The sequence below is a fragment of the Cryptotermes secundus genome, unplaced genomic scaffold (genome assembly GCF_002891405.2).
Source record: "Cryptotermes secundus unplaced genomic scaffold, Csec_1.0 scaffold234, whole genome shotgun sequence".
In the NCBI taxonomy this organism is placed as follows: domain Eukaryota; kingdom Metazoa; phylum Arthropoda; class Insecta; order Blattodea; family Kalotermitidae; genus Cryptotermes; species Cryptotermes secundus.
Window position 1 is genome coordinate 1627547 of NW_019725843.1, and position 27754 is coordinate 1655300.

Consider the following 27754-nt stretch of genomic DNA (forward strand, 5'->3'; position numbering starts at 1 on the left):
ATCTGTGTTCGGGATTGCTTGGGTTTAGGTCCAGTGGTGATCTTTTTACGATTATGATGTTCAAAAAAATAGTTGTTCTTTCTTCCAGTGAAACAATTGCATTTTAAGATAAGAAATTTTAACGTAAAGCAGATTTTCATGTAAATATTATTTCATGTCTAGGCTTCATTAACATTATAGGTCATTAAGCTGTGGAAATTAACGGCATGTTGAGCCTTATTGGAATTCAAATCAGAACGTCAATCACTTTCTGCTCTCCGGATGAGTTAGAACGAAAAGAGTCACGCAGTGGTTATTCAGATCGTTATGTACATAATGTCAGACCTTGAGAAACGTAAGATTTTTCAGTTTTCATTATTTCCGTTGTTACTTGTATATGTCCGGCTTCGAAGGATTCTTGTTTCATAACATTAGCCTTCTTTAAAAGTGTTTGACAATGGCCTGTTCATTGCACAGATATTACGTTTGACATTGACCATTGTCTCTACATAATATTTGTGTAATTAACCTTCCCCGCACAAATCGAACCGAAGTTCACTTTCACCTCTTTTAACCCCAAATCAGTAAAATTAAAATGATTAAAAAGTATTGAATTTCAATTCAGGATGCCGAAAAGACGAAGTTTTAGCTAAAAATTTGGTTCCTACCTCCAAGAAAACACATTAGATTCATTCATTCATTCATCCATAATCTGTCAGACGACAGGTCCACACTCTCTTCCAAAACAGTTCCTCCACTTAACGCGATCTAGAGCTTTCTCCTTCAAATAAGAATATCCTCTTCTGTCCCCAAGGTCATCCAGCATCTTCTTACGTCTTCTGGTTCGCATACATGGTGTCTCTGTTTTTGGAAAGAGACTATCCATGAAAAGTGATAATATGGTAGTTTTTCCATTTGCTTTCCACATCGCAGTACAACAGCCGTTCAAACCACGCTGGTCACGCCTGTTGCTATACGAACTTGAACCATCTCGAGCATCATTTGCTGTGTGTTTCAAGTCGCTGCTGATGACGCTGCTTCCGGCATCAGATGTCCTTCATAAAATCCGGTCAGTTAAGACGAAGTTTTAACTAAATCTCGGTTCCTACCTCCAAGAAAACACACTAGATATCCTTAATAAAATCCGGTCAGTTAATTATGGGTAAGGAGAAAATATTTTTACGTTTTGCATCCCATTGTATATACGTGTTCCAGACCCACTACTTCTCAGAAAAAGTCTGGTAGCGCCGGGAATCGAACCCGGACCTCTAGATCAGTAGCCAGGAACGCTGACCACTAGGCCACAGAGGCGGGGTCCACTAAGCCTCGTGACTATAATTGAGGAGCTATTTCAAGGAAATATCGGCTCCGGTCTAGAAAACCGAAATTAACGGCCGTGGGGATTCGTTGCTCTGACCACGCGACACCCTCTATCCGCAAAAGTTGGCACTAAACTTCGCTGACAAGCGACGGTCAGATCATGGAAGGTTTTTTTTTGTATATACGTGTATAGATGTAGGGGTTCCATGTTGCCACATGTGAATCAACACGCAACAACAGAGGTACTTTCGAAAGCAGTGTTTTCTGTGGTGGTCTGTGCCGAGGAGTTATGAGCGGGATGAAGTGAAGACATAGTTCCGAGTTACATAAGGACTATTACCGCAAGAGTTCAGTTGAAAAAAATCTCTGGTCGTGGGCCTCATGAGGCCTGACGAACTGATTGGTGGTAAATCGCCAGTCGTAAAGTGACTTTGACTTTGACGTAGTTCAGTCTGGAAAGGAGCTGCCATTCAGAAAGGACTTGAGCACTGAAGTAGAGGAATAGCCATTGTTGGAGCCGTTACCAGGCAACTACTAGTGAAGACACTGTAGGTTGGAAGAGACTTAGCGTGTGCTCGTAAAGTGTGAAAATTAGCGATGGCTCTATAGTGAAGTGTAGTTACGCGTCGTGTGTTAAAATGGTCAGTAAATCCAATGTCCAGTCCAAAACCCTGTCGAGAGTCACTCCTTCACGTGACAATATAATACGTGAATCGACACACAATATAAACACGCCACCCAAATTCCATTCACTATGAGTATATTCACGTTTTATACGCTATATATTCACACGTTTTATGTATATACATTCTGTAATCTATCATGTTCATACTTTTAATAAATTCTTTGAAAAACTCTTAGCTATACAACCAAAATGGATCCAATTTGATTACATATTGTACAATACAGTGTATTGCACACACCCGAGGATGATTAACTACAATCGAGACATGTAGTGCTTAATATGATAAACTGATTTGTTTGTTGATATAATCCCAAGTCCAAGTCACATTGCGACTGACGGTCCGTCAGTCTGTCTTGGTGTCGAGCCCCGACTGGGGCTCATGATCAGATTTTTTTTTCTTCTTTTTTTCCCCTTATATTAAAGTTACTGTCCTGTTCATTTGGGGCGCCCTCTCTGACGAGAGGTCGGGTCTGTCGCTTGTTAATATAATCAGTTCAGTCGCTTATTATATTGTGACATATGGACCCATTGCTAGGCAACGACTCGATTAACACGTTCCCGCGGGGACAGATTCTTGGTAAATAGCCCGTTGCGAGGTAAAGCCTATAACAATACGCGACAACGAATATGCAGGCAACAGTCGGATAAGTTGCGTTTATATGCAGAGCCCTGCATATACAACGATAGAGGAAGCGGTGTTTTCTATGTGGTTTGCATATGTCCATTGATAGGCAACGGATGTGTTTTCTATCGGTCTACCTCGAGACTAGAAACAGAACCGTAGTCATCACGAGATGCATGGCGGATTTCTAATCCATCAGATCCAACTTCGAGACCAATAACCTGCCCTATTTCTCGTTCTACCCCAAGTCCGAAAACCCCATGAAGGCCATACAGCTGCCATACAACACCCCTGCACAGACATATCTGACGGGCTGGTGAGCCTCGGTTTTGACGTTGTTAGCGTCAAGCAAATGACAGCCACCCGTCGGTCACCTTCCGAGGGATCAAAAACCATAACCCTCCCCCTTTTCCTAATAACCTTGCCGAGGACACGTTGCCATGGTAACTTTTACTGAACTGTTGCTTAGCAACGATAGGAGGTCTAGACATAGAGATTTACGGACACAGACTGATGGGAAGCATTTATGAATTACACCGTTGAGATGGGTCTCGGTGATATGATGTTGTAACGTATATAGCTAGGCAACGGTAAGATATACATCTCGCGTAAGCGCGCTCAACAATAGGGCGGATGTTTATAGCTCGTTGCTAGGCAACAGTCAGCGCCCCAATGGACTGGCGAGATGGCTGTCACATGACTGGCTTTCTAAGGAGTCTGTGCCGCGACCGTTACTTCGGTGAAAGCGTTACAACAATAGAGGCTGTGTTTTCTGTGTTGCCCTTAATATTACTGGTGCTTGTAATGCCAGCATGACAAAGCTGATATTCGTATATCAGAATTTTGCCTTCCTGGAGTATGACAACACGCGTTTTACTAACTTTAAGTCTCGTGGAGTTAGCAGAGAATCAGTCACTCGAAGGAATTTCTGTGAGATTAGAGAGTTAATGACTTGAGAAGTTTTGAGATCATCAGCAGAGGTTAAAAATTTACAACGATTTGTAGAATTAAATAGGTTACATGCTGAAAAGAAACGGCCCCAGGACAGAGCCTTGCGGCACACAGCAAGTTTCTTGAAAAGGTAGGGATAGATTACCAGAAATGCGAACATGAATTTGTACGTTGGTTAAGTGATTGCGTAACCATCAGAGATAGAGATTAATTTATGCAAGAGCGTTTTATGGGGGACGAGGTCAAAAGCATTTGAAGGGTCAAAATAGACAGCATCAGCATGACACTGACCGCGAACAGCAGGAGTCATAAAGTCAAGAAACGTTACCACATTAATGACTTACTTACTCATGGAGCTGAACCCTTCTGAAGGAGCCGCCAATTCTGCAGCTACTCGTGAATTTCCCAGAAGTTTATGGAACCCGAAGATTCATTGTCGTGTCCACAAGAGCCCTCCATTGTCCTCTGTCCGGAGCCATATCAATCTAATCCATACGATCCCATTCTTATCTCTCTAAGATCCGTTTTAATAGTGTGCATCCACCTACGTCTTTGTCTTCCCAGTGGTCTCTTTCCTTCTGACTTTCCCACCAATATCCTATATGGTCTTCCCCATTCGTGCTACATGTCCTGCCCACCTCATCCTCCTTGACTTGATCGTTCTAATTGTACTTGGAGTAGAGTAAAAGTTATGAAGCTCCTCATTATGCAGTACCACATTAATGACTGTAGATTTAAATTTGTTGAAGCAATGTTAGTGGGATTGAGCTTATCGTGATGCAGAACATGATCGTGAATAATGAATTCAAACAACTTAGATAAATTATTGGGAATGGAAATTGGTCTGTACTTGGTTGCAGCGACATGATTGCCTTTTTTACATCCGGGTGAAATGGCTGTTTCCTTCCATAGAGCAGAAAAGTACTGCTGAGTCAGGCTGAAGTTAAATATATGCTTAAGAATGGGAATACAAATTTATGGACAGCCTGTTATGACAAACCCAGATTTAGAAGGTTTCAGCCTCTTAATGACTCGACAAACATTCGCATCGGAAATAGAGGCAAGAGATAAGAATTTTGAAGATTCCGAAGGGTGGGGAATATACACAGGGCAAAGAGTATTATAAACAAATTGAAAATTCTTAGCGAAAGCATCGGCAACTGCATTTGGCTCCACTAGATGTGCACCATGAACCTCAAGCTGAATAGAACCGGATCTGTGGTTTCTCAGATTGGATACTTATCTCCAGAAATGCTGGGGCTTTGACTTTAAACTGTTACCTGTTGACTTCAACCATCCAAGCCTGCCAGACTTGATAATGTTTTTAACAAGCATAAGTAGAAGGCAGATTTGTCTTAAAAGTAATCCGATCGCTTCTGTTTAAAACGACGGTGGACTTTTCTAATTATACCATTTTCCTAATGTAATATTTTCCTAAGAGTATTCTAGTATACATAAAGAAAAAAAATTGGTTCTGGCATTCAGATGTTAAGAGGGGAAGGGGGGATTCATAGACAGACAGGGTAGAGATCGCATAAGCCTGATTTCATTTCTTCAAAATAAGGAAAGTAGGCTAAAAATAAATTTTGTTTTCGTAACAAAAGTAAGAACAATTTAAATTTTGGTACTGCTTCCTTTTATTCACAATCTTTTATTTATATAGATAAAGAACTATAATCTTAATCGTTGCTTGTATGTGTATCCGAATTGTCTCCTCAGATTACATAGTATTCCTTATTTTGAAAGAATAAATGGTTCATGAGATCACCTTGCTGTGTGTCTGTGTTTGTACTTTTACCGTTGATAGGTAACGCCTTCATAGACATGTTCCCACGGCAAGAATACGCACGCAACAATAAATGAACTCTTGGACTCGGATGCTTTCTATGCGGTCCGTATCGTGTCGAGTAGCTCAAGTGGTAGAGCGCTCGCTTACAATGCGAGGAGTACCAGGATCGATGCCTTGCGCCTCCAAATTTTTACCCGTGTGGCAGCGGTGTCGAATACCTCCACCGTGACCCTGCGAGTAGTAGGAGGCAACGAAAAGGGAAGTCTCAAATTTGAGATAGTAAAATATGGTCAGGAGTCCAAAGGTACTCGGACCCGAGAAAGACTGCGCTGGCAAGGACCAACAGCATATACAAAAGATAGACCCGTCCTTTCGTCAGAGAGGGCGCCCACAAGAAACAAGACCGTAAGTGTCAAACAGTAATAAATATCTGGTCAGGAGCCCCAGCAGGGTGCTCGACACCAAGACTTACTGACTGACTGGCCGTCAGTCGCAATGTGACTCTACCTTGACTTTGATTAACTCTTTCCATAATTTATTTTTGTGCTTCAAACAGCAGACTAGAAGACAAAAGGTTTTGAACTGAATGGTAGCAAGCGTTACCATAATTTAATGCCATCTTTCTAATCTGTGTTCAGACATTAAATTTTACAATAAGAAATGGAATAAAGTCAAAAGAAAAATGTATTTATATTGGATTTTATAAGTTGTATGTACAATTTAAAAAATCATGAAGATATTAAATGGTATTCATACGACGTTCCTTCCATTTGGATACAAATTTCTTGTGGAATGACATTTCTGCAAATGGGAAGCTTTCGCGCTGTCACCAAACAGTGCCATTGAATGGATGTGCTGTTCGGTAGCACTGCTTGATCTCAGAAGCTACAGGCTTCATGGATTCACTGTGCCGAGAAAAGTCTTCATTCTGATTAACTGACAATGTACACGTAATTTTAATTTCCGGTTCTGCTTGAAGCGAATGGGAGCAGCGTAGTGACATATCGTGTCGAGATGTAGACAGGTACCACGTATTCCCGCCTGCCACGAGCTGCGAACTAGGGCCTACTTTCTAAACACTTCGCCAGAGAAACCGCGCAGCCCTCTTGGAAAGTACTCAGAGAGGATTTGCGGCTTATGTGGACTAGGTATGAAATTATACCTGTGCCCACGTCTCGCTGCTTCGGGTTATACTGGAACAAGTGGACGCTTGATTTGAGAGACAATAGAGATCAACGTTGCAGCACATGAATTCCAACTCCATGGAACAGATTAGTACATTATTTTTTTTAAATAAGGAATGTAGTATGAAGATGAACTATATAAATTTATGTACTTGTAATTTCCGAAATACGTAAAATTCGAATTACTTCAGGATTTTTAGAACCGAGCACTTACGTTAGCCTTGGACTGCATATATTTGTATAGGCGCACACATGTACATAAACACAACCCCACTTGAGGTTACAACAAAATAGAAAAAAAAATTAAAACTCTATTGAGAGAAGAACCTCCTCTGTGCCCTAGTGGTCAGAGTTCCTGCCTAGAGATCCAGAGGTCTCGGGTTCGATTCCGGGGCTACCAAATTTTCTGAGAAGTAGTGGGTCAGGAACGGAGTCTACTCAGCCTCGTGAGGACAATTGATGAGCTATTTCGAGGAAATAGCGGCTCCGGTCTAGGAAACCGAGATTAACGACCGTGGGAATCCGTTGCGCTGACCACGTGACACACTCTACCCGCTAAAGTTGGCACTAACTTCGCCGACAAGCGGCGGTCTCTCGGTCTATAGTTCGCCTGCGGACTAAACTCTCTGAGCAAGTCAAAGCCAGAGTCGAAGTCATATTGCGACTGACGGTCAGTCAGTCAGTAGTTCTTGGTGTCGAGCCCTATGTGGGGCTCATGACCTGATATTTATTACTGTTTGACAGTTACGGTCTTGCTTTTGTGGGTCGCCCTCTCTGACGAGAGGACGGGTCTGTCTTTTGTATATGCTGCTGGTCCTTGCCAGCGCAGTCTTTCTTGGATCCGAGTCCCTTGGGGCTCGCGGCCATATTTCACTGTCTCAGATTTGAGACTTCCCCTTTCGTCGCCTCCATATGGGAATTAAACGAAAATCTCGTTTCTGCAGTCTTTTTAAGTAATCACAACAGATAATCAATTGTTTTGGCTGCTACGTATTAACTAAACGTTGCCTGGTAACGAGTCTTAACAATGCAAGTTCGCCAACTTCTGCGTTCACGTCGTTACACTTAGAGCTTCAGATAGCGACTGTGTCCAGGAGACGACGGGGAAATATTAAAGGAAAGTGACATAACTCTTTACATTCGCACTCAAATAACAGGAAATTAGATACTCTACTGAGTCAGTTCGAACGGAGTAAAAGCCCAGATTCTCTGCGGGAGAAAACTATATATTCAAACATCAAGAAAATCCTGTGACATTGAACACACAACAGGGGGACCAAAGCTAACTTGGGACGACAACGGTCTGAATTCCCTTATTCGTCATACAGTGGCGGCGATCCTGCCTGTATTGCGCTCCATGTTCATATGCATCGCACTTTCTTGTTGCTGGTGCAAATGTATAGCGACTTGCGGTTGGTTAAACCATGGCGTCTATCAACCCAGAAGACGAAAGGATAAGGCTAAAAACTGTGTCTCTACTAATCCACCGGGAGTTCTAGTCGAAAGTGGAGCAGTCAAGGGACATGAAACAATAATGGATGTAACTGAAACTTGCACTAGACATTAGCGGCCTCCGTAGTCTAGGGGTAACGTTCCCACCTCATGACTCAAGGTATGCGGGTTCAAACCCGGCGGAGGTGGTGGAATTTTTACGGGCGGAAAAATTCAGGGAACAAGTCCTCCGGGTGGAACTTCAAGCCGTGGGTTCCGTGTCATAGCTTTACGGCACGTAAAAGAACCTCATGTCTCAAGGAGACCTCTGAGCGAAATTATAGGACATTTCCCGCCCAACAGTAGTTTCTAAAGCCTCTGGTAGATGGGGGAAGCATCAAGGTACCGCTGAGCCAGTAGAGGCGGAACTCGCTGGCTGAGCCGGGGATGATGGCACACACCAGTACCGGTAGGGTATAGATACTGGTAGAATATCAAAAGGGGGACGTACAGTAGATCAAACTGGTCGCTGTGCATGGGGAAACCCACCCCCTCCAATAATAACAATAACTAGACTTCGAAGTTGTTTCCGGAGCATATAAACTGCAAATGCACTGTGGTATAGAATACAGAATTTGTCTTATTACGGGACATGTAACTGAAATAGTCATATACAATTAAAAAAAATGAAAAAAGAGAAAAATATGGTTTCAGAAACCAGATTGGATTTCTTGAATTATTATATTGAAGCCTGCGTGAGACACCACAAGACTGGTGCAAATAATGCAAAACGTGACGGGCGAAATGAAACTCGAGAATTGGTGAGGACCAAGCCGAGAAGCGATTGGAGATCTGTCAAGAAAATGTAGAGGACAAGTTGGAGGTCAATCAAGGAAATATATGGGCCATGAGTGACGGACATGAAGACTATCATAATCATAACATCGGGAGGCGGCGTTGAGCTCGTCCTAGAGAAGACGAAGGCCAGTCAGGGGAAGATGAAGGCCACGATAAAGACTGGCCAGAAACAAATGCCAGCCGAAACTAAAACGGACCAATAAGAGATGAAATCCAGCTAAATGAGGCCTGTTAAGAGAACATGGAGGCCATGATGAAGAGCCGCCAAGAAGAAATGAAGGCCACAGTGAGGGCTAGCCAAGTAAGGATGGAGAACTCTATTTATAAACTCCATTCGGTTCGACCTGGAAGACACCATAAGAAATCGGGTGCAGAACGTCCTGTCTGTCTTCTGTGTACCAACGTGCAGAGGACCTCCGGGAGGAACTCAACATAAAGATTGGAGAAACGCAGCTGAGGCTACAAACGGCCCTCGATACGCGGCTCCGAAGCCTCCAAGAGGAGACAGCGGACAGGAAGAAGGACCTTCACGAATATCTCGACTTCAGGGCTCAAGGAATGCTGGTCGAGGTATAGACAGCGAGGACTCGATGCCAGGTTAGATGAAGCCGAAGCCTCTAATCATGTAGCATCGTGTTACTTCCTCACTCTTCCGTTCAAATGTTCTCTAAAGCAACCTGTTCTCGAATGCCCTGAACCATTTCGTTCCGTTAGGATGAGAAACCAATTTTGAAAGCATGTTAAAGCACAGTTTTGTGCTTTATAAACATTTAAGATATTTAAAAATGTTATTCAAAGGAAACCTGAACGATTATTCGTGAAGCTACCTACGTCGATTACACACTCTCAGAATTGGTTTGGCAGGATTGAGGAAAATTGCGAGAACTCTGTCACAAACATCATCATCATCAGTAATCTGTCAGACGACAGGTCCACAGTCTCTTCCAAAACAATTCCTCCACTAAATGCGATCTAGAGCTTTCTCCTTCAAATGACAGTATCCTCTTCTGTCCCCAAGGTCATCCAGCATCTTCTTACGTCTTCTTCCTCGTCTTCTTGTCACTTCTATCCGCCCATCTATCTTTCCTTCNGCTCACTGACTCTAATTAACACTTCTTCATTTCTCACATAATCGGTCCAACTGATCTTCTCCATCCTTCTCCAACACCACATTTAGAAACTTTCCAGATGTTTCTGATCTACTGCCCTAAATGTCCATGTTTCAGCCCCATACAGAGGTATGCTCCAAATGTAGCATTTCACTAGTTAGCCGGCATATACTCAGAGTTTCGAGCAGGAGACTTATTGCATGTGAAGTGCTGACCACCCTACAGCATTATCGGGCTCTGCTTACCATCTTACTGTCCCTTCTTCGGATTTCATTGGAAACCTGTCCTCCGAGTTGCTGACTGCTGATGAAGGTACCCCATGTGACACATGCCCGTGACCTTTTCTGGTGGCCCAAGACCAGCGCTCTCTCCGACCCGTGTCCCCTTCCGCGTCTCCTTCACTTTTGTATTACAGTCAGGTTTTTTGTAGACCTCACATTGTCTCCAGTACCGCAAGCCTGCTTGGAATAAGTTTAGTTTTTTCTCCTCTTAACCTTGGTCGAATTACACAGCAGAGAGAAATTGATTGTTTTGTTGTAGGAACTTCATCCTTGATTTCTTGTATGCTTTATTTATATTTTATCGGTGTCCCTTAGCTCCTAAAAAGAATGCAACCTTGGCCTCTAAATCCCGTGAGCTACTGTCCAGTGAAGGCCAGATTTTAATTTTGCCTTCATTCTTGCTGTGCTCCCGTAGCCGCTGTTATTCGTGTAATTATGTCCGTAAGTTGTTTGAATATGAATAGGAATTGTGATGATGAGTTATATAGAAAAGTTAAGAGATAGTCTGCATAATTCTGTGTGAAACTTATTTCTATTTTAATTTTCTTCGGGACATCAATAGGAAGCAACAGCTGTGCAGAAACGTACACAATGGTTTGGAGGACTTGTAACAGTTTTGGCGAATATTTTGTTCCTGCTATTCGTTTATATCTCATATCTCTCGCAATTTATGATCGCAGACAATTATCTGGTGAAGACACTGTGACCAAACCCCGCGTATAGTCACTCCTAAATCGTGACAGTTTATATGTGTATGTATTGTCACGTGTTTAGGTTTATCTGACGTCACTATTAAAATAACACTCAGTTATAACAGTTGACACACTCAACTCCTTAAGGATAACGTATCCTTCTCTGCGTAGCTCTGCCTCGTTCTCGAAAGCGCGTTGATTCACTGCCGAGTCACTTCGCATTTTGTCATATTCTGCTTAACTCTGTCTCTATTCAAAGTCAAAGTCACATTGCGAATGACGGTCAGTCAGTCAGTAAGTCTTGGTGTCGAGCCTCGTCTTGGTCTCATGATCAGATATTTATTACTGTTTGACCGTTACGGTCTTATTTTTTGTGGGGCGCCCTCTCTGACGAGAGGATGGGTCTGTCTTTTGCATATGCTCCTGGCCCTTGCCAGCGCAGTCTTTCTCGGGTCCAGTCCCTTGGGACTCGCGACCATATTTTACTGTCACACATTTGGTTCTTCCCTTTTCGTCGCTTCCTACGATTCGCAGTGTCCAGGTGGAGGTATTCGACCTCGCGTCCACACGGCTATCTGCGTCTATTCACGAATGCACTCTGTTTTATATCTGCCTGGCGTACGGAATGGGGACACCGAGTCGAACAGTTCACCCCTCCGTTGCAGTGAAAACAAACGTTTACCTAGCCGTTGCCATGAAAACGACATCGTATCGCCTGAAGATACGAGACCAAATGGAAGATCTAGTTGTACTTGTGGGAGGATAGTGTTAAAATGGATCTTAAATAAATAGCTCAGAGTAGGCTACGGGCTTGACAACCGAGGGATCGTGGTTCGACTCTCAGCAGGGTAAAAGTGTTCTTTTCCACAGCGTCCATATCGGCTCTGGGGCTCACCCAGTGTTGTATCTAATTGGTTTCTGGTTCTATTTCCCCAGAGGTAACATGGCGTGTGCATGAAATTGACCACTCATCTGTTGAGGTTGTGTGTCTCCAGTTACTCGTCAGTTTTCATAGCATGGTAATTACATAAGCACAAAGACAGTTTTGCCTTGCCTTGAAGTATCAGGGCAAGATGGTGTGGAGTAGATGCATTGGACCAAATAGGGGGTCCGCCCGTGCAATAGCTCAGGCCGTTAGTCACCGGGTTCGAGCCCACGTCGGGTCATGTGGGATTTGTGGTGAACAAAGTGGCACTGGGCAGATTTTTTTCCTCCGAGTACTTCGGGTTCTCCTGCCAATTCTTATTCCACCGACTTCTCCACATTTATCATGTACTATCCGGGGCTGGTCCAATAGACCAAACAGTGGCCGACGTACCAAGTGGATTCTGTCTCATCCCACCCAAGAAACTAAAAAAAAAATAAGGATATTGTCTAGACATGCGCTCTTGTGAACGTGTGTGAACCTTCCGGCTGCTCAGAGGCAAATAGTTTATTGATTGGATGAGTGTTTATCACTTTCTAAGGAAGTCCTTGCGGCATGTAGCCAAAATTAGTCTATAAATAGCTGCACACTGTACTGACGTTTCACAAGCACGCAGAACATTTCCCCGCACTCGAATTCTTCTGACAATACAAAGATTGAGATATGGCGCTTACCGAGACTAAAGGAACTGTGAAAATTGCATCCTTCCGATAAATTCCATTAGTCATTGCCTCAAAAGAGGTTACCAGCGCCTTGCGGGGTAAGTCCACCGATTGGGTTGCCTCACTTCCTTGATGTGTTATTACGCCCCCGAGAGGACTACTTCCCCTGCTCAGTCCGCCTCTTAAGCTGTTCATGGCGGTTGAGGGGTTGTTCCAAAAGTGTTGCAGGCACTCTTAACACATAGCACCGACGCTGCTGTTTCCTGTAACCTTGGTTCGGAACCCTAACCAGGTACTACCTAGGGCCAGGGGAACCTCGAGCTTGCCTGAAAAGCACCGCTGTCGCATGAATTGTGGTCATCTCCAGGTAGAGCTGACACTTGGTACTGGCCACACCGGAATTCGAAGAACATATATAATAAGCGAAATAAAAAAACCCATCGGAAAGAATTCATATTACGACTGACCTCAAAATAATTTATTATTTTCATGATTCATATAAGAAATAAGACAAATTACTAAAATAAACAGCTTAAACCCCATGTATAACAAACAGAACATTAAAATACTGATGCTGTCAATCATATTCTAATTGAATATAGAATGAAATGATAATTAGTTAGTTAGTTATTTAGAGAGGGTGGGTTTCCCCATGCACCGCGACCAGTTGGATCTATTGTGTTTCCCTCTATGATATTCTACCAGTCTCTATACCCTACCGATAAATGGTGCGTACCATCAGTCCCGCCGAGCAAGCGAGTTCGGCCACTTGCTTAGCGGTGTCTATAATGCTTCCCCCATGTATCAGAAGCCTTAGAGACTACTGTTGGGCGGGAAACGTCCTGGAATTTGGCTCAGTGATCCCCTTTGGGGATATGAGGTTCTTTTACGTACCGTAAAGTTACGACAAGGGACACACAGCTTAAAGTCCCTCCCGGAGGACTTGTTCCCTGAATTTTTTCCGCCCTTAAAAATTCGACGACTTCCGCCGGGTATTTGAACCCGCGTACCACGAGTCATGAGGTGGGAACGTTACCTCTAGACTACGGAGGCCGCTAAATGATAATTAACTACTAATACATTAGAATGGTTGTGGAAGGAAACGGCTGTGACGGACTAACCTGTATTAATAACCTGGCATTCGGCTGGAGTCACTGAAGAAAACCACGGAAACTTTCAATATGGCCGGTGTTGGAGCTAAGATTTCATACTAGGAGATACCGAAATAGAGGCAGCAGTGCTAACCATCCAGCCATATGAACCGAGGTCTTTCCGCTGTCAACCAAAATACGTATATATCATCCTTTCAGTTGTGACGCGTAACGGTTTTGTGTGGTGTGATTCAGCAACATCACGAACATCTTCCTGAGTCAGGTGTGGTCACCATTGTGATAGTTGCAGCGAGATCCTGCCGAGGTCGTCTGGTTGCACCAGCTATAGCGTGCCACATGAATCTCCTAAGTCGCCTCCTGGCGCGTTTCTTGTACTCTTCCTCAGTTCCTGGAAGCAAATTCTTGGAGATAAATTAAGCCACAACCACTTCCACCCACATCCTTTCTAGTTCACTGCTTACCATCATCGAATTATTGGACTCTGAGTAGTTTTAGATGTCCCGGGTTCGATTCCCGGCGCTACCAGATTTTCTGAGAAGTATTGGGTCTGGAACGGGGTCCACTCAGCCTCGTGAGGATAATTGAGGAGCTACTTCAAGGAAATCGCGTCTCCGGTCTAGAAAACCGAGATTAACGGCCGTGGGGATTCGTTGCGCTGACCACGCGATACCCTCTATCCGCTAAAGTTGGCACTAACTTCGCCGACAAGCGGCGGTCACTCGGTCGGTATAGTTTGCTTGCGGGCTAAAGCCACGGATTTGGTTTTTGTGTAGTTTTACTTACTGTCTTACTTACTTACTTATGGAGCTGAGCCCTTCTTGCGGAGAAGCCAATTATGCAGCTACTCAAGAATTTCCCAGCATTTTATGTATGAATGTATGAGTGGTAGGCCTTCTCGGCCCTTGCATCGCGACCTACAGTGATCTATTGTGCTTAGCATTTTATGTAACCCGAAGGTTCATTGCCGTGTTCACAAGAGCAGACGACAGCAGACGAGAAGAGAAATGGTTCTGGACTGAATGGTAGCAAGCATTACCCGAGTTCAATCTCCTCTTAATTTCCTCCTCAATCAGGTTTTGATTTGTTATCGTCGTTCCCAAATATCTGAACTGCCTTACTTACTTACTTACTTACTTACTTACTTACTTACGGAGCTGAGCCCTTCTTGAGGAGAAGCCAAATCTGCAGCTACTCAAGAATTTCTCAGCATTTTAGGGAACCCGAGGGTTCATTACCGTGTTGACAAGAGCCCTCCACTGGTCCCTATCCTGAGCCAGATCAATCCAATCCATACCATCCCATCCTATCTCTCTAAGATCCATTATCTGAACTGCCAGCGTCTTGAAATAAACTACCAATAAATAACCAACAATACGTATTCCTCAAACGCTGTGTCTCCTGTGCAGTTGAAAGAGCATCTTTTAGTAACCTAAGAATCGACATTATCTGTGATGACGTAACATTTCAGTGGATATCGACGTACGAATATTTTCTGGAGAGGTTCTTGAATGACGTGTCGGATACTGTTTTAGAAGGATTCAGTCATTCTGTTTGAGAGTATACTAACCTTAAATTGTACTTGGATGGGTCTATAAATCCTAATCTGTCGGGGTACCCGGCCCCAAAGCCCAGATCTGCATGTGACACACCACGCATTCAAGCCGGTGGCATTCATGGCTGATGCGAAGCTGCTCCTTCCCATTGTTGTGCGGTCCAGGGTCGTAATTATAAGCAGGTCTACCCATCTCTGAAATGTCATGGCTATTGGGACGTTCCTTTCCTTTCTGACAGCATGAAGATGGATTAAAACGTGTGTTCGTTTTGTAAAATAAATGTAGATTTTAATGTTAACATACGCGGTAGCGAAGTTAGTTGAGGCACTATGCTACAAGCCGGATGGTCGCGGATCGAATTCCGATGAGAAATTTTTTTTTCAATTGACCTAATCCTTCCAGCCGCATTGTGGTCCTGGGGTCGACTCAGCCTGTAACAGAAATGAGCACCAGTAATGTTCTTGGTGGTAAAGGGCGGCCGGCGCGTAAAGCTGACAACCTTACCGCCATCTGTGAGCCGATTGTGTAGAGAAAATGTCGGAACCTCAACGTCTCACAACCCTATGGGCCTCCACGGCCTGTTACAGGGATATCTTTACTTACTTACTTACTTACTTACTTACGAGTCAATAATGGGGTTTATTCGTCGAAATGAGATTTTAGACAAGGCGGCAGGTTCACTGTTCTCTGATTGTTAATAGACAAGATGGACTAAGGTGAGGATGAAAGTACAGTTATGCCTCGAATTACGACTTCCAAACTTAAGGATTTTTGGAATTATGCTCCCATTAAATTGACACACATTAGACTTAGAGCTCCGAATTTTCGGTTTGACGAATCTAAACTCGAATTTCGGACTTATGCCGTGTTGTAATTCTCTTTTGACTCGAATCGTAACTCCTAACGATGTATAGTAAAATATTACTTAATTTTGTTCTTAATATTGTTAAAAGTTATGTCATGTCATACCCCTTGATTTGTTCTGTAGTAAAAGAGAAGACTTCTGCGGTACTTGGGGTTGAAAACATTATTGTTATTATATGGAACGTGAAACACTATTTAGGTTTTTTTTCCTTGGCACTACAGCCCCAGTGGGCCTAGGCCTACCTCCATGAACTCCTCCGTTCATTTCGGTTTTTCTAGATCTTACACATTCGGTAGGACTCCTTGGGCAGGTGATCAGCTCGTCACAAGGCCTCTACCTGTACGCAAACACAGAAAAACGCACACACACAAACTAAACATCCATGCTTTGAGTGGGATTCGAACCCACGATCCCGGTTTCCAAGCGAGCGAAGACAGTACATGCCTTAGACCGCTCGGCTACCGTAACCGGCCTAATTAGTCTTAAGAGTACTATATTCTGGCATATAACGCCGTGTTCTCCGTTGAAAGTCAACCGACATTTCGGTGGGCTATATGGCATCCATCTTCAGAGTAAAACAAATGACAAGCAGAGTCTGTCTCTTCTTGTTACCAGCATTCAAGCTGGTACCTTGCGTGGCTCATTTCTCAACCATGAAGATGGAGGGGATATATCTCTCCGAAACATCGGTTGACTTTCAACGGACTACACGACATTATATTTCAGAATATATAGTCCTCTTCATAACCACCGCTGTGAGAACTTAAAATCCTATATTAATTGGGCTACCTTCTCACTGGGGCACTCCTTTGCGTTAACGTGGTCTATGGGACGTGCAATTCTCCCGTCACTTTTCAAAAGATCTGGCTCAACGACGCGGTTTAAACTGTAGTTTCAGCAGCCTCCACATCAAGATTTTCGCTCGATCGATTCCTGTTGCACGCTTGCTTAGGACTAGTGGGTGAGATCAGCGTGTAATGAGGTGGTTTTCTTTTGCTGAGAGTCTCCTACTTATCACTCAGTCGGTATCTTCAGTGTACGAGCTGCGGTTGTGACTGTAGCATGCAATGGGTTTCATTCAATCTGTCGGCCCAGTACGAGAGCAGCTTAAGAAGAATACCGCTGGTCATGGCCAAATAGTTGGTAGTCCTACTTCATATTCAGAGGCCCTTGGGTTCAAATCTCGGTCTGGAGACCGATTATCCGGAATTGGGTTTCCGTGATTTTCTTCAGCTCCTTCAGACATATGCCGGGATAGCACCACAACTTAGGTCATGATCACATCCTTTCTAATTCGTTATTCAATTTATAACTCGATACTTTACAATGTAAAGTGCTGAATGTTTCGTCAAATGCGAATAAATGAATGAATAAATTAATAAGACAGGAGAAGAGTAAAATAATCATTGATAAATATCCTACATTGTTCTTCGAGAACAAGATGGCGGGAAGGGGGCTAAAGTCGGGTCAGGAAAAGAATGAATACAGATTCTCCCTCTCCCATCTACCTAGTATCTACCTTCTGCCCATCTTCTCCCAATCCCGGAAATTCTAACTTGTACTGAGACTGTCGTTACACCCCGTAGCTCAAGCAGTTAGTCGCTGGCTTCCCACCGCGGCGGCTCGGGTTCGATCCCTGGTCTGGTCCAGTGGGGGTTGTGGTGAACAAAGTGGCGTTGGGGCAGGTTTTCTCCGAGTACTTCGGTTTCCCCTGCCAATCTTCATTCCACCAATTGCTCCACAACCACCCTCACCTATCATCTGGGGCTGGTACAATAGGCCAGAAGTGGCCGCAGCACACGGGACTTAGTCCCACCCCAATAGCAATATAAAAAATCGTTACACCCCTCGTTTGCATTCTATATTTATTTTTGATATTGACGGAAGGGAGGTGTGCAGTGCGGGTAGAGTAGGGCGGTAGGCGACGAGTAGTAACACGTGCGTACTATCTTCATTTTTTCCCTGACAAGAGTACATGCTCCAGTAATACAGTAAAATACCAACTTGTTGGCTTAGAGTTATTAGATATTCACGTCAAGTGAGACTTCTTGGGCTACTAGCCAAAGTTGGACAAAAATTACATTTTCCCAATAATTTTAGTAAAACTATAAATGCAAAGCGAATAAAACCTACTCATCCAATCTCTGAACGTGAGGATGGAAGTAGGGAATATGACGAAGTTAATTATTACCTAGGTATTTTTTCTAATATTCTTAGTGTTAGTCTTTTAAATTTGAATTGTATCAAAATCTTTATTGCAGATATATCCACCACCGCTGGCTGGGCGCGCGGTAGCTTGGTTGAGGCACTATGCTACAAGCCGAAAATCCTCGGGTTAGATTCCCAATGAGACAGATTTTCCGATTGACCTATTTCTTCCAGCCGCACTATAGCCCTATGAGTACCAGAAATCTTCCTGGGGGTAAAGGGGAGCCTCACCGCCATCTGTGAGCCGATTTCTAGAGAAAATGTGGGAGCTTCGACGTCTCACAGCCCTATTTCCCTCCATGGCCTGTTACAGGGATAGCTTTACATTTACTACCGTTGATATGCTGAGTTGTGAGCTGTTCTGTACAACAATTACATCTTTGTTACCAGTTTTGTAAACTCAGTTTCTGGAATTAGTTTTCACGTTCTTTTGTAATACCAGTGAAGGCTAACTGTCCCGTAACAAATGCTTCATAACGCAGGATGTGGGCGTATAACTATATTTACTGGTCGCTTCCGGTTACCTTCAGATACATTCCAACATCATGATAATTGTATATTATTACGCAACTCTTTTCTTTTATCTTCTGTTTACAGGCATGTAAATTACCATCAGAGTAGCTCAACCATAGAGATAACTGTGTATAAGAAACATTAGCTGTCCTGGCTAGGACGTATCGTGTTTTTATCCAGTCATTATGGAAAAAAAGAACAAAATGGAATCTTATTTAAATGGGAAACGACTCTATCTTACCTGAGGCTCAGCACAACATTACTACTCTGTCTCCACCAGACATGGACTGACCGATCATCCGGCTGCATATCTACAAAGTAAAACAAGAGAAATCGCCCTATTAAGTAATTGATACAGCGTCATTACATAACCATGTTCCGCTAATGCGTTACTCTGACGGGATGAGATTCCGGCTGTAAATGAAGTGAATCGAGATTAGATACATGGCTGCCATACCATAAGTAGATATAGAAGTTAATTCCCTTTTTGCTTAAGTGATAAATATTTTAACCCATTTCTCCTCAAACTGAGGGTCAAAATCATCATAGGATGACCTTCACGGCCATAGGAATATGAATAGCTTTACCTTTTATTTTATTAAAGGAATTTTTCTATGAATAAACAGTTTTCCTTAACCCAAAGGCATATTTTTTACTTTTTTTCCACCTCCAGTGCTCTCGGTCAAAATATTCTTCATCATTCAGGTTGTTTCTCTGCGTGCTGTCGTTAATCCCATCCTTTCATGTGTTGACTGGTCTCTCGCTCCTCCTTTCCGCCTGCGGGTTCAATTCTGCAACCTGTCCAGCAATTCTGCAGTCCTGTTAGCATGACGTGGCCGGACCATCGTCATTGCTGTTCTTTTGTTTCCTGTAATATGTCTTTCTTCATTCCCATTTTTGTTCTAATTGCTTCGTTTCTAACAATTTGTGATATCCATGTCGAACGTCTTAGATAATCCATTTCTGTAGCTAATAATTTATATGTCTGTGTAAGAGTTGAGGTTTTCGCGGCGGTGATTATGAAGAATTTCGTCTTCTGGGATGTGGCGCCGTGTAGATCTTGTGTGAACAGACGTTTCGGAGGAACGTATCGTTCCATCTTCATGGCAGAAAAATCGGCGAGCGAGGAACCAGCGTGAGCAGGCGGCTGTGGACTGCAGTCACCTGTTCACGCTGGTTCCTCGCTCGCTGATTTTTCTACCCTGAAGTTGAAGTCGATGTGTTCCTCCGAAACGTCTGTTCACACAAGATCTACATGGCGCCACATCCCAGGAGACGACATTCTTCAAATTGTGTGTGTATTTCCACTTTATTGACCATGTTTCAGCTCCATATTTTAATATATTATTCTACTGTTGATCTGCATATTAATAACTTTGTTGGGTGTAAAATAGTTCTGTTCCATGAAACTGAAATTAGCATACTCATAACTCTTCTTGTTTCACTAATCATTTTAAATGTCAAGGTCACATGAGCCACTCCCTTGAACTACAGTTGAGCTCTATTACCATCGCTTTGCAGTTCCCCTGAATGGTCCGTACGTAAATATTCCTTCTTTACGTAATTTATTTTAGGTCCCCATTCATCATATTTTTCTTTCAGTTCTCTCCCCACATAACTAGCAACCTCCACTCGTCTGGTAATTATCACTTGATCATCTAAAAACAACTAAACTCAGTGGCTCGAGTCTGCAAGCAAACTATACCGACCGAGCGACCGCCACTTGTCGGCGAAATTAGTGCCAACTTTAGCGGATAGAGGATGTCGCGTGATGAGCGCAACGAATCCCCACGGAACATTAATCTTAGTTTTCTAGACCGGAACCGCTATTTCCTAACGAGGCTGAGAGGACCCCGTTCCAGACCCACTACTTCTCAGAAAATCTGGTAGCGCCCTGAATCGAACCCAGACCTCTGGTTCTGTAACCAGGTACTATGACCTATAGACCACAGAGTCGGTCACACTGTTTAATTAATCAACGAAGAAACTCTTGTCTCGGTAGCATTGAAGCAGTTTCTAAAATCTGAACAGCTGATAACCTGTTTCAGGACTTGAATGAGGCTTTGTCTCCGCCTAGGATCCAGCGTGCGTCTTTTTTTACTTTCACTTTTACATTCCAGTTTCGTCATAGCCCAGCTCGTCAATACTGCTTCAAGCTAACTGTATAGTTAATATATTAGTAGTGTGCCATGTTCACGTGGGTTACATTTTAATCTGGCGTTACTCTAATGACCACTGCTAACATATGAACGCTGGTTATGAATCTAAGAATCTTGAGTTGCGTGAGAACGGTACGGCGGGTCAGGTGTGATGGCGCACTACATTACTGTGCGTCATTTGCATGAAGTTAATAAAACAGAGGATAATAGTGAGGTTATGTCAGAATATCCGCTTAACTGTTTAACACACTATTGCGAACAGGAAGAAAGAACGAATAGTAAGAAGGTAGAGGCGAGAAATGAAACCCACAGGAGAAGTGAAAGTTCAATACATTTAAATCTTTCTGGGCCACCTTATGTACTGTGACGTGTATAACCATTGCTAGGCAACGACTCGGTAAACACATCCCCACCCAAGCATTTGCGCGCAACAATAGGACATCAATTGCTAGGCAAGCAGCTCTAAAACACGCCTCCTTAACAATAGATGTGTTTTCTGCGTGGTCCATGTAAAGTTGTTGTAAAGAAGTTTTCGGCAGCATAGACCAGAGTAGAAAACAGTAGTGGAGTCGAGTTTCGAGACGCAAGCTTGCCAGGATAGGAGCTTGGAATTAAATTGAGTCGAATCTTCTGAATTGACAGCTGCAGAATAATAGCAATAAAGGAATTAGGCTGCGAAAAGAAGACTTCAAGTGTGATTTGACGCTAGAGTGGGACTGTTATAAATCCGTTGCCAGGATACGACTAGTGAAGACTGAGAAATCTAGTGCGTGTGTAACTGTGAACTGTAAAGGGTGTGAATGTAGAAAGAATATTCGGAGCTTATTAATGAGACTAAACTATCATAGGCCGCGCCATAGCTCAAGTGGTTAGTCGCTGGCTTCCAACCGCGGCGGCCCGGGTTCGATCCCGGGTCTGGTCAAGTGGGATTTGTGGTGGATAAAGTGGCGCTGGGGCAGGTTTTCTCCGAGTACTTCGGTTTCCCCTGCCAATCTTCATTCCACCAATTGCTCCACAATCGCCCTCACCTATCATCTGGGGCTGGTACAATAGGCCAGAAGTGGCCGCAGTACAAGGAACTTAATCCCACCCTACAAGCAATAACAGAAAAACTTATCGTAAGACAAACTCATTATAGGGTCAACGCACATAGCTCAGCCAGTCTGTTCTCTGAGGTTCCTATAATTATTTGTTTGCTCGAGATTAACACCGTCACAAAAAAAAATTATAATGTTCTATTGTAAGTCAGTCTATTTCACAAGCATACATTTTAATGTTAATAATGTTGTGCTACCACATATGTCGAGAGAGTCGGGATAGCTCAGTCGGTATAGCGACTGGCTACGGAGTTCGAGTCCCGGTATGGTCAAGAATTTTCTCCAAATCGTCCAGACCGGGTCTGGGGCCTATCCAGTCTCCTATCCAATGGGTACCGGGAGTTCTTTCCCTTGGATTAAAGCGGCCGGGGCATAAAGTTGACCACTCACCTCCAGCTAGTCCCGAGGTCAAGAAAATGTGGATCTGTACATCCACTACCCACACGCCTTAATGGCGTAATGCTTAATTAGTTAAGCGCAGGGATACCTTCACCCTTTTACCCTTTTACCATATATGTCACACAAATCGTACTTTTCAGCAAAATTTTCCAACTAAATTTTGTGTGCATTTCTTGTTTTCCTCATTAATGCTTTGTTTTAAAAGTTAAATAAAAATTATCCGCACAGTAACTAAATTATAAGATCGGAGATAATTTGGAGTTTAAAAATCAGTTTTAAACAAATTTTTACTTCCATATTAGTACTGCTTTGAAATCCGAAATTACTGGGGAAGGGACTTCGATTTTGAAGATTTGACATCAGCCATTCTGTTTTGTTTTTTCCCACTGTTTCAGTATGTTGAAGCGTTCAGTGTCTGTGCTCTCAGATAAATTCGTACCAATGTACGGATAGCGAAACTTCTATTAAATAATATTTTTAAAGTCCCTTCCTACAGAATTTCTGTCACAAAGTTATCAATCAATCAATTAAATATAGGCAGCTAATCCCAGATTATTCCGACGACCAAATACAAGTCCTATATCATATTACTTAACGTTAAAGCAAATGGTACTTTTCCTTATTATTTTGTACATGAAGTTAATAAAAATATATGTTTGTATACTGGCGTTTTTCTGTGCACAGAGATCATATGAAAAAGTAGACTTTCCCAACATCAAGGAAGAATATTAAAATGTCCTATAAATTTGTCCTTAAAAACTTATAATTCAAACCATATAAATATGTTTTGGTGTACTGGCGTTCTTATCAGTTATCTCTATATTGCTGTAGTGACACTGCATGGTGATTAGAGTTCTTATTCGTTTCAAGTTCATTGACGCGCATATGTATAGTTAGTTAGTTATTGGAGGGGGTGGGTTTCCCCATGCACTGAGACCTGTATTGGTCCATTGTGCTTCCCTCTATGATATTGTACCAGTCTCTATACCCTACCGATATTGGTGCGTACCATCAGTCCCGACCGAGCCGGCGAGTTCGGCCTCTACTGGCTTGGCGGTATCTATAATGCTTCCTCCATCTACCAGGGGCGTTAGAGACTACTTTTGGGCGGGAAATGTCCTTGAATTTAGCTCAGTGACCTCCTTTGGAGATATGAGGTTCTTTTACGTGCCGTAAAGCTACGACACGGGACCCACGGCTTAAAGTCCCTCCCGGAGGACTTGTTCCGTGAATTTTTCCGCCCTTAAAAATTCCACGACCTCCGCCGGGTTTGAACCCGCGTACCACGAGTCATGAGGTGGGAACGTTACCTCTAGACTACGGTGGCCGCTGCACATATTTATAAGGTAAAAACGTAAATCTATCCCTGTAACAGGCAGTGGAGGCCCATAGGGTTGTTAGACGTCGAGGCTCCCACATTATCTAGACAATTGGCTCACAGATGGCGGTAAGGTTGTCAGCCTTACGCGCCGGCCGCCCTTTATCCCCCAGGAAGATTCCTGGTACCCATTTATGTTAGAGGCTGAGTCGACCCCAGGGCCATAGTGCGGCTGGAAGGATTAGGTCAATTGAAAAATCCAATGACCTCATCAGGAATTGAACCCGCAACCTTCCGGTTTGTAAGATAGTGCCTCAACCAACTACGCTACTGCGTACCTCCGCATATTTATAAGTGTAATTATTAGTATTAATAATATAAAGTTCATGAAGTACGCCAAGAAGGAGTACACAGCATTATGAAGCCAGGTTGACTGGAGTGGCTCGAAGTTTGCACAGAATTTTCGCAGTAGTTTCGGTAGTGCATTAATACACAATCACAGATCAGTTTTAATATAAGTGAAGCTATCTTCATAAAATCACTGACATATCTAATTTAAACAAAGGCACAACTTGTCAGTCAGCTTCACTGATGATTTCGGAAACTTTTGCGAATAACACGCTTACATGTAATTGGGGGGGGGGGGGGTTTTTGTCTGCTTCCTTCCGCGCGCGCTTGTGCAGANATGTTCTCTTCCTTCCGCGCGTGCTTGAGAAGAAGTTTTACCCGAACTTCAGAAGCACGGACTGCGCGCTGTTCATACCTGTAGCGACCTTCTGAGAATCTAGTCGACCAATAGGAGTCAACACAACTTGCTGTAACTTCTTAACTCCTCACCCAATCACAACAAACCATTCTGCAACAGGCTCTCGTTTTTTGTTTCTGGTGTCTTCTTGTTTCCAAACGTAAACGCCTTCCGGCAGAATGGGATAACAGTTTTGTGTAGACTAAGTCAGCTTGTACAGAACCCAGGTACGAACTGGCCACGCAGCCAAAGATACCGACCATGAGACTGCCGCGGTCTGTCCATGGGATGTGTGGTTAGTAGGCGGAAGATTAAACTAAGGTGAAGCACACGGTGAATTTGGAGAGTGGGGATGGATAGTGGTAAGGAGAGGGGAGACTGAAGGGAGTGAAGTAGGCGTTTTTATCATCAATTCCTTTTAGCTTCTGAGTTTTGTGTGTGATTTCACATTCGTTCCACACGTACTTTAAGGTCGGCTGTGTCTTGTGCGTCCCCATTTCTACGTTTTAATGGGTTTCAATTCTAAATAAACATGTGATAGCGAGTGTTTTAATTAATTGACATTGACTATAAATCACTTGTCATAAATTTGTCTCTGATAGCTGGTAAGATTCTTATCTGCCTTCGGTACGCGTTTTTCTATCTTGTTTTTATATTTTCTTGGTTGCTTCTAAGTTGGATGCGCAAAACTTTCACTCTCTTTCCTGAAGAAGCGAATGAAATTCACGGACGATCTGTAAAAGCAAAGGTAATATAATTTTACACCGCTTTAAGAAATAGGTTCGTAAACACAAGTTATAATAATACCAAAATAAAATATATCTTCTAGCCAACTGTAATTTATATTCACATATATTAATGCGGCTGCTAATGGATATTAACAGTACTGTGGCTGTTGGTTAATCATTATAAATGACATTGTGCTTTGTAAGAATTTGAACGTGGTGAAATTGAAATGGTGGGAAAATGAAGACTGGGCATACGGAAATTATGTGCAAAATGTATAAAGTTTTACGTAAGGATTGCTTCTGCAGGAGGACTCCCCAGCAACGACCTTCATGACAGTTGAAATTAAGCGTGATTCCTATGTGTAGCTCCTATCATACGCTCCGTGCAACAATACGTTACAACATGTTGATGTGATTATATAAACTCAGTGAAGTTTCGGATTTATATCGGACATATGAGAAAAACGGAAGAGAAAACGTTGTTTAGTTGTTCAGTTCAAAGTGGTTATTATAAAATTACATAGAAACGAAGTGTTGACGTGTGGAATCTGTCCCCGAAACCTGATCGGTGAGTTGTTTTCTTTTGTTCAGTAAAAATTTTTGGTCTATGAGGGTTGTTTTACATGTGATAAACTTCATATAAATTCTTCAAATATACTCTGCTAGTTACACCGAATCCAGAAATTGTAATATATAACGGCAAAGTTATATATTAACTGAAATATTTGTGAATTTACATTCCAGTAGTTGGTTTACTTATAAGGTAATTTTAGGTGGATATCTCATAAAGTGTGTGCACGCTGTAGCGTAGTTGGTTGAAGCACTATGATAAAAGCCGGAAGGTCGCGGGATCGAATCCCGATGAGGTGGATTTTTTCAATTGACCTAATCCTTCTAGCCTCACTGTGGCCCTGGGGTCGACTCAGCATCTAACAGAAATGAGTACCAGGAATAATCCCGGGGGGGGGGGGTAAAGGGCGGCCGGCGCATAAGGCTGACAACCTTACCGCCATCTGTAAGCCGATTGTCTAGAGAAAATGTGGGACCCTGAGCATCTCACAACCCTATGGGCATCCATGGTCTATTAAGGGAATACTTTACTTTTTTATCTCATAAAGTTAATTATGTCGTACTTCTCTTCTGTAGAAGCGTTAATGTAAACTATAAAAATATGGGACATGTTGTACACACATATCTAGTCTTATATTTTTAAATATTGCATTTAATATCTATGGACCAGGGTAGCGCGAACTGCACAGTGGCAAGGCTATCAATTAGACGACTGGGGCTCGATTCTCGGCATGAGAATAGCTATTTTTCTCGTCACCACCCCTTCCTGACGCGCAGTCAGATTTATCCTGTCCAACATACGATACCATGGACATCAGAGGCACTTGCTCTGGAACATAAGCCACTAGGGCATGAAGTTAACCATTCAACTCAATTTGGTGTCTAAATTAAAAATGCATGGAGCTATACCTCTATATATACTCTATATTTTCATTAACTACAAGGGTAATTTTACTTTTAGTACCACAGTTTGGACAGCCGGAATTCGATTCCCGGCAGAGACAAGAGATTTGTCACTAATCCACAGGGTCTGACCGGCTCTGGAACTCACGCAGTCTCATATCCGATAGGCACTGGGAGCTCTTTCCCCCGGAGGTAAAGCGACCGGGGCATGAAGCTGACCACTCACCTCCATCTGTTGTGTACGTCTTCATGGCGTGGTGCTTAATTAATTAAACAACAGGAAGCAACTTTGCCTTTTTTGCCTGATTATTTACGAATAAGAAATCGAGAGCGCTTCATTACTGCCCTCGTTCGGCTCATGCCCCATAAGTAGCAGTAGTAGATGTCGTGGTAGTCTTACTGGGGATAGTAGTGGCAGTAGTATCAGTGGTAGATGTGGTAGTCTTAATGGGGATAGTAGTGGCAGTAGTAGCAGTAGTAGATGTGGTAGTCTTAAGCGGCGCTAGATGAAGGTGTATGGTCGCTTTAATCCCAGGGAAAAAGACACAGTATTCACTGGATATAAGGCAGGATGAGCACTAGCGCTGTTCCAGGCGTGGTAGCCAGTCACCTTGGTCACTGAACTACCACGTATCAGGATTAATTCAGTCTTGATTATTGTGTGCCGAATCAACAGCTACAATGCCAACTGCAGGAAAAGCACTTTAGATTGCATTACACACAAAATCATAAAGACAAGAGCCTGAAGGCTAGTAGTAGTAGTGGTGGTGGTAGTAGTAGTGGTAGTAATTTAGTTTCAATTCTTATTTATTTGCGTGGAAACTTAACGACCCTGAGGCCAGTTACAAAGTGAGCACGAGTAAGAAGAAAAACAACAAAATATATTCAAATAAAATACTGAACAAAAAAGTGTGCGTAATAATAATAATAATAATAATAATAATAATAATAATTCAATTCAGTTCAATTCTTGGTTTTATTTACGTGCTGTACTCAACAGCTGGTAGCCAATTACAATAATAATAATAGTAATAATAATAATAATTCAATTCAATTATTATTTATTTACATTCAAATCATGTCTTGTTAAAATAAT

General features: G+C 42.8%; 1 protein-coding gene across 2 annotated transcripts in view; it reads left to right on the plus strand.

The window, feature by feature from the left end:
- Positions 1-27754, plus strand: part of LOC111863648 — a 365789-nt gene that overhangs the window by 59104 nt on the left and 278931 nt on the right. Inside the window, exon 1 of one of the 2 annotated variants that reach the window (XM_023850146.2) lies at positions 24653-25753. The exons of the other annotated variant lie outside the window; for it this stretch is intronic. The gene's annotated coding sequence lies outside the window, so the exon portion shown is untranslated. Of the gene's footprint in view, positions 1-24652; positions 25754-27754 lie in introns of those variants that run through there. 2 annotated transcript variants of the gene reach the window in all.